Below are 7,650 nucleotides of genomic sequence, written 5' to 3'. Positions count from 1 at the left end.
AAGGGGGCTTCCCTGGTGGCGCAGTGGTTGAGAGTCCGCCTGCCGATGCAGGGGACACGGGTTCGTGCCCCGGTCCGGGAAGATCCCACATGCCGCGGAGCGGCTGGGCCCGTGAGCCATGGCCGCTGAGCCTGCGCTTCTGGAGCCTGTGCTCCACAATGGGAGAGGCCACAACAGTGAGAGGCCCGCGTACAGCAAAAAAAAAAAAAACCATGGAAACTTCCAGTTATAAGATAAATAAGTACTAGGGATGTAATGTACATGATAAATATAATTAACACTGCTGTATGGTATATATGAAAGTTGCTGAGAGTACATCACAAGGGAGAAATTTTTTCTATTTAATTTTATATCTACATGAGATGTTCACTAAACTTATTGTGATAATCATTTCATGTTGCATGTAAGTCAAATCATTAACTGTACACCTTAAATTTATACAGTGCTGTATGTCAATTGTATCTCAAAACCGGAAGAACAAAAACACTGAACTGTACCCCTTAAATAAGTAAATTGTATAGTATGTGAATTATATCTCAATTGTTGCACCAACACCACCACCCCTCCCAGAGTAAGAGGGCTGGTCTAAATAACCTCTAAAGGCCTTTCCAGTTGTCATTTAGGGGACAGAATCATCTATCACTCAGTCCAGCACTGATTACTTGGCCTTAACAGATGCAACCTGGTATTACCACCAGTCCCATCAAAGGCCACCACAATAACTTTGCTTCATGCCCTCCTCCCAAGCCCTGAGCAGCCTCTGCCTCCAAAAGGTGGATGCCTTCTCTTCCTACCTTTAGGAACCCAAACCATAGACATCTACACACTCACTGACTCTAGGAAAGAAAAACAGGGCAGATGCGGCCCACCTCAAGCTCTGGTCCTTTCTCTTTTTACAGAGGTCCTCCAAAGGTGTGGCTCCAGTTTGAGCTCAACCTTTCTGAGAATGTTCATTCACACTTGGAGGAGGCAAGCATGTTTTGTAGGAAACATACTGGCTTCGGATCAGATAGCTCTGAAGCTGAATCATGGTTTCACTATTTTGAAGCTTCATCTTGGGCAACTTACTTAGCTACTCTGAGCCTAAATTTTCTGTCAGATGGTTCTGAATATTAGCTCCCACTACTGTTATGGAAGTAGCATGTATATCACTTGAGGATATCATTCCATAAGCCATGTACACTGTACAAGACATCAGGAACATCCTCTCCTGTAAGCCTTGGCTCAAACACTCTACCCTCTGAGAATTCCTACATGACAGCCCCACCTCACTGATTATCCCCCTGGCTTTCAATGGTGCTATTCTAAAGGCCATTCTGTGAGTTGGTCAAGAGAAAAGAGGAAGGGTACCAGGTTTCAGAACTGGCACTCCCATCACCCCCCCTCCCCCGGCCTTGGATACTCACTAAGGTCCAGCTTTCTCATCAACAAACCCTGCTGTGCCAGCCCACAGGGATGCTATGATGAAAAAAAGAGTCTCTACAGTTGAGCAGAGACTACAGGCAGACTATCCAGATTCAAAAGCACCTCAAGGTCCTCTAAATCTACGCAAAGGAAAAGGGTATCATTCTCTCATGCTACAACTGTTCCTAAAGTCACCTTCCCCAGAAAGGTCCTACCCAATTAACCTGCCAGTGTAGATGAAGGTTTTTATAAAGCTATGTTTGCCCTTGGCATTATACCATGCTTAAACTATAATTTTCAGCTTTGTAATTAGTCACATACATTTTACTTTCACAACAAGATACATATGGATAAGCACACAGGTTCCAGAATCAGACCTGAGTTCCAATTCTGGTTGGAGATATTAAGCAATCATGAAGTCTCAGAGTCCTTATCTATAAAACAAAGTTACTTGTAGCAAAAATCTCACAGGGCTGTTTTGAGTACTAAATGTGATAATACTGTGGGTTCAACACAGTGCAAAGCACACAGAAAGTACTCAATACACAGTCATTCTTTTACCAAAGAATATGCTCCTTTCTTTCATGAACCTCAGTAATTAGAGCTGAGCCCTCCCTGAGTGTGACTAACGTTCCCCCTTTAACTCACTCATTTGTTTATGGGGGCCCCTAAGAGCTATCTTTCTTCATACTACACCTATCCCTAAACAGGGCTCCTGACTACTCCCCGAACACGCCAGGTATCTCTCATCTTTGTTCAGTTTCCATTCACCCAGAAATCCATACTCATCCACCTGACCCCACCTCCACCCCTATATATCTCCGCATGTCTAAATCAGACCCACCTTTCACCTTTTTCAAGAGGCCTTTCCTGATTTACTTTCACCACCCTCTCTTCCTCTCACCAACAACATACACACACAGCTAAATGTGACTTTTCTTCCTGGTATGTTCTGTTACCCTCCCTCACTTTCATTCTTATTAGAACCACTCTCACCCACCTTGCTATCTAACAGAGGGCCTCTGAGTACTAAATAAACATGTAAAATTGACACTGCACAAAACAAAAGCAGTGGAGAGATTTGTGGTTCTTAACCTAATAATGTTTTCTGAACAGCTCTTATCCCTTGATGTTCACAAACTGGCTCAGACCAGCAAGATCCTCATGCTAGCTTCAGGGATTTGGCCAACGTGAGACAACAGTCCTGATAATTCTGGGACACAGGGGAAACTGCACAGCTGACCTGATCTTCAGAGGTCTGTTTTGTTTCCCTGCCTCCCAGGGGTTCTAGAAAGAAAGCAATTTCAGAGATGAAGCATCTAAAGCTCTTTGGATACAACGTACTATGCACATGAAGTACTTTTATGAAATTAAAAAGCCTGGGAGAAACCCCATCTCTGGGTCTTAGGTTCTTCTTAAAGAAAGCTCTGAACTACCTTGAGCTCTACCATCCTAGCTCTATAAATAGTGAATCTGTACTCCTATAATTACTAAAACACAAAATCTCCAAATACACCCAGTAGCATGACACAATGATATTAGTAAATACTTCCTCACACAAACCTAAATTCTTCCCATTGCAAAGCAAATCTAGTAGCTGTTAATATTTGCATTGCACTTGTTTACAAAACATGTTCACATATATGATATCATTTAATCCTCACACTCACCCCCGAGATGTAGAAATTAGCATTATTCCTATTTACAGATGAAGCAAATGGAGCTTAGGGACATTCAATGACTTATCCAAGATCACACAGCTAATAAGGCCAGAGTTATAACTTGGGGCAATTATTTCCCTACAGCACATTGGATTTTTATACTTTGACTGACTACAAATTCTCTGACTCTTAACCTCTCCTAGATAATTCAGAAATCCCCCTAGTCCACAAGTAAATTTGCTCAGCCAATATTCCTTTCTGCCTCACCACCTGCTCCCTACCCTCTGCCATCAACACCCCACATAGGGAATCCCCTGGCGGTCCAGTGGTTAGGGCTTCACGCTTCCACTGCAGGGGGTACGGGTTCGATCCCTGGTCAGGGAACTAAGATCCCCCATGCCGCACAGTGCGGCCAAAAAAAAAAAAACCACAACAAATAAATAAAACAAACAAAACACCCACATAAAGAGTGGTGTTCAGATATTAGATAAAGAGCACCCCAGAATCAACTGCCCGTTTTAACTTAGATTCACCACTAGGTGGAGGTAATCTCAACAATCCAAGAAGTTCATGGGCTAGCTCATTGGGAAAGAGAGAACAGTGGGGCCAGATTTCAAACTAGCTCACTACTGTGCTCTAGAGCCCGCGAGCCACAACTGCTGAGCCCGCATGCCACAACTACTGAACCCTGCGCGCCTAGAGCCCGTGCTCTGCAACGAGAAGCCACCGAAATGAGAAGCCCATGCACAGTAACAAAGAGGAGCCCCCGCTCGCCACAACTTGAGAAAGGCCGTGCGCAGCAACGAAGACCCAACGCAGCCAAAAATAAATAATAAAATATAGAAATTTATTTTTTTTAAAAAGTAGCTCAATAAATTGTTTAAAAGAAGAAACAGATAGCTCGATACGGGCACAAGTTTCCCCACTTTTGTGAGGGTATGCCCCAATACCCAATAGCCCACTATCAGGGAGTTAAGAATTTTCAGTTCAGAGCTTATGGCTCAAAAGCACTGAACATGTGCAAAACCACACAGGTACTCTGCTCCAGTTCCTGCCTCTGAGAAGACTGGTCACATGACTGCGTCAACTACAGCTAAACCACAGACCAAGACACAGAAACTAAGACCCTATCCAATCAAATATTAATACATCAGTATGGGGCTAATACAACGAAGCAACTATCTGTTTAATCAGTCAGACTTCAAAAAAAAAATATCAATCCACCTGGAACTATACTCACTGACAAGAAAGAGGAGGAAATAAAGCCACATAACACTGGCTCACACCCTGCCCAAAGGTCTGACAAATAACCAGGGTGTGTGTGGCGTTGGGGATCTGCAGCAGAGAAACAAAGTGACCTTATTTTTAACTTAGCAAGAGATTTCATCTCCTAGAAGTCCAATTTAGTCTGCTGGAATAACTTCAATTTCATACTCATTTCTAGCACTAACTTACACTTTGGAATTTGGACCTGTGTACTCCCTGCAGATGAATTAGAATATTCCTGGACGAGTGAAAAGGATATCCATCTCCAGTGAAATCTGTATAGTACACTTGTCTTGAAGTTACCAGGGAAATACAGTCTTCCTCTACATTCTAGCTTTGACTTAGAAAACCTTAGCTGAACTCTACAACTCAAATACCTGTCCCCTTCTCAAATTGCTGCCTAAGTAATTTAATTACTTAGGTGACTGCCCAAACTATCTCAGTGCCAGTCCAATAAGACTATATGACTATGAATTTTGTAAACCCTCTTTCTGATTAAGGGTAAGAACTGAATGCTGGTTTGGAAAACCTCGTCCTCAAAGGAAAAATGCTGTAAAGATCTGGAGCCCAAAATTACTCTAAAATTCATGTCAGACATAAATGAAACCTTAAGTGATCATGTAGTGCCACAGTTTTCAAACCTGGGGGTATATTAAAATATCTGATGAGCTTTAAAGAAGTGATGCTCTGGGCTTCCCTGGTGGCGCAATGGTTGGGAGTCCGCCTGCCGATGCAGGGGACGCGGGTTCGTGCCCCGGTCCGGGAAGATCCCACATGCCGCAGAGCGGCTAGGCCCGTGAGCCACGGCCGCTGAGCCTGCGCGTCCGGAGCCTGTGCTCCGCAACGGGAGAGGCCACAACAGTGAGAGGCCCGAGTAACGCAAAAAAAAAAAAAAAAAAAAAAAAAAAAAAGAAGTGATGCTCCTACAAAGAATACTTTGAAAAAAATTGTGATGCCCAGACCCTATCTCCATTATTTTCTTTTTTTAAAATGAGCTCAAACCTATTTTTGAATTTACTAAATATGAGGGAATGAATGTATGAGTGGCAGACTTTGGGCTTGGCTATGTTGAATCCTCTGGGCAATGGAACGTGAGAAATTTCAAATGTGCTTGACCTTGTACCCCCTTTGGCTCACCACATGAAGTCCTCTCAGGAAGGCACTGCTCTCTGGAGCCAGGCTCCAGAATGAGAAACATGAAGCCAACCTGAGCCTAATCTGAAGCCTGGAGGCAAAGCCCAACTGACCCCTCAGCGAGAAAAATAAATGCTTGTTGGAGTAAGCCGCTTGAGCGTTAGGGTGGTTTGTAATGCGACATTACTGTAGCAATAGCTAATAAAATGGTTTTTAAAAAAAGAGGAGGGGCTCTTCAGAAAAAACTCAAAGTAATACATAAAGTATTGTAACAGCCTTGGAAAGAAAATATTAAGATGAGGTCTTCTGTTGAGCTATGTAGTTAAATCACCATGCTCTGAAGTTCGGGGAACCTGGGTAAGTCTTACAGAAAACACTGAGAGCTAAATTAGGAATGTGATTTAAAGATACTCCCCTCACATATTATTCAGATACACTAACCATGAAGAGCTCAGCCCTTTCTGAAAGATAATGGAGTTGCTACTTCTTGGTGAAATACCGTCCCTTCCCCAGACTGTTATATACCAAATTTGCAGTGTATGTTAGCTGTACCCAATGGAGGCTAAGTTCCAAACCTCAAGAAGCAGGGTCCTTGTATACCAGTTTCTTAGCACTCAGCACCCCAACAACCACTAACAACATCAAAATGGGAGAAGGAAAAAAAGAAAATAGTCCAAACCTAATAATGAAGAAAAAGTATTATTTTATCCATTCTATGAAGGTATTATGAAGATACCAATAAGACACCAATGATTTAACAACAGCTTTTCGGAACCAAAAAAAAAAAGCACCACTACATTAAATGTATACACAAATTTTAAGAGGTATTCTGATTATACTATGAAAATGAGCCCCCCAAAAAAGGAAAAATTCACCTCAGAATAAAGGAAATATTGCAATCATTTCTTAGATTCCACAATCAATCCTCTCTTCCACTTAGAATATATTCCCTCTACTGGCATAAAATCCAACTGAAAGGGAATTCCCTGGCAGTCCAGTGGTTAGAACCTGGCTCTTTCACTGTTGGGGGCCTGGGTTTGATCCCTGGTCGGGGAACTAAGATCCCACAAGCCACATGGCGCAGCCAAAAAGAAAAAAAAAGAAAATCCAGCTCAAAGGATGCCTATTTCTAAGACCTTCAGTAAAACAAACAGTGATGTACTGGTGTTGTATTAGCCTAGATACTGTAAATTTTGCCATAAGCTAAGTCTGCTAAGGCCTGTTTCAAAATAGCACTTTTCCAATCTCTAGATCACACTCCCTGGGCAGTATCACTCACTAAGCCAAAGATAACAGACAAGTTTGTTAAATCAAATAGAAAACAATATTTAAACAGAAAACAATGTTAGCTTCATCCATTTGCCACCCATGTTCATCTGATATGTGTAAGTCAAATTGAAATATTTAATTAGAAAACGTTAGCTTCAATCAATCCTCTTGTCACCATTGTTCTTCTGACGTGTGGATAATTCATCAACACAACCATGTAACCTGCTTTATTTCATTTATTCATTCTTGAAAACATGTACCCATCCAATGACTTTTTTTTTTTTTTTTTTTTTGCGGTACGTGGGCCTCTCACTGCTGTGGCCTCTCCCGCTGCAGAGCACAGGCTCCGGACGCGCAGGCTCAGCGGCCATGGCTCACGGGCCCAGCCGCTGAGCGGCATGTGGGATCCTCCCGGACCGGGGCACGAACCCGTGTCCCCTGCATCGGCAGGCGGGCCCCCAACCACTGCGCCATCAGGGAAGCCCCCAATGACTATTTTTAGAGCCATTTCTTATGTGTCAAACACTGCTCTAGGCCAGGGCTACAGCAATAATCAGGATGGACCTATATGCCACTGTACTAAGAACTAGGGATACACATACACAGTTTCTGCTCCCTTCAGTCTCATAACATGATCCAGGTGTCTCTCCCTGGTATGGTCAACAAGGAATAAGATACACTGGTTAAAACAGCAAAGGTTAGATTTGCCTTTTCCTAACCCATTCCCAACCAGCCCAGCTTAGTTCTAGCACAGTATGGAATCAAGTCAAACATGACTCCATATAGAAAACTATCAAAATGAGGCTATACACTGTATCAACCTTATTAACTGGATTAACAGTCCTTAGTTTCTAAGACTCTCATACAGATCAGTATAATGCCCTTAAGGGAAATGAATCATTCTTGTCACCTACAG

This window comes from Hyperoodon ampullatus, assembly GCF_949752795.1.
Source record: "Hyperoodon ampullatus genome assembly, chromosome: 2".
In the NCBI taxonomy this organism is placed as follows: Eukaryota; Metazoa; Chordata; class Mammalia; order Artiodactyla; family Ziphiidae; genus Hyperoodon; species Hyperoodon ampullatus.
This window is presented reverse-complemented; position numbering follows the sequence as displayed.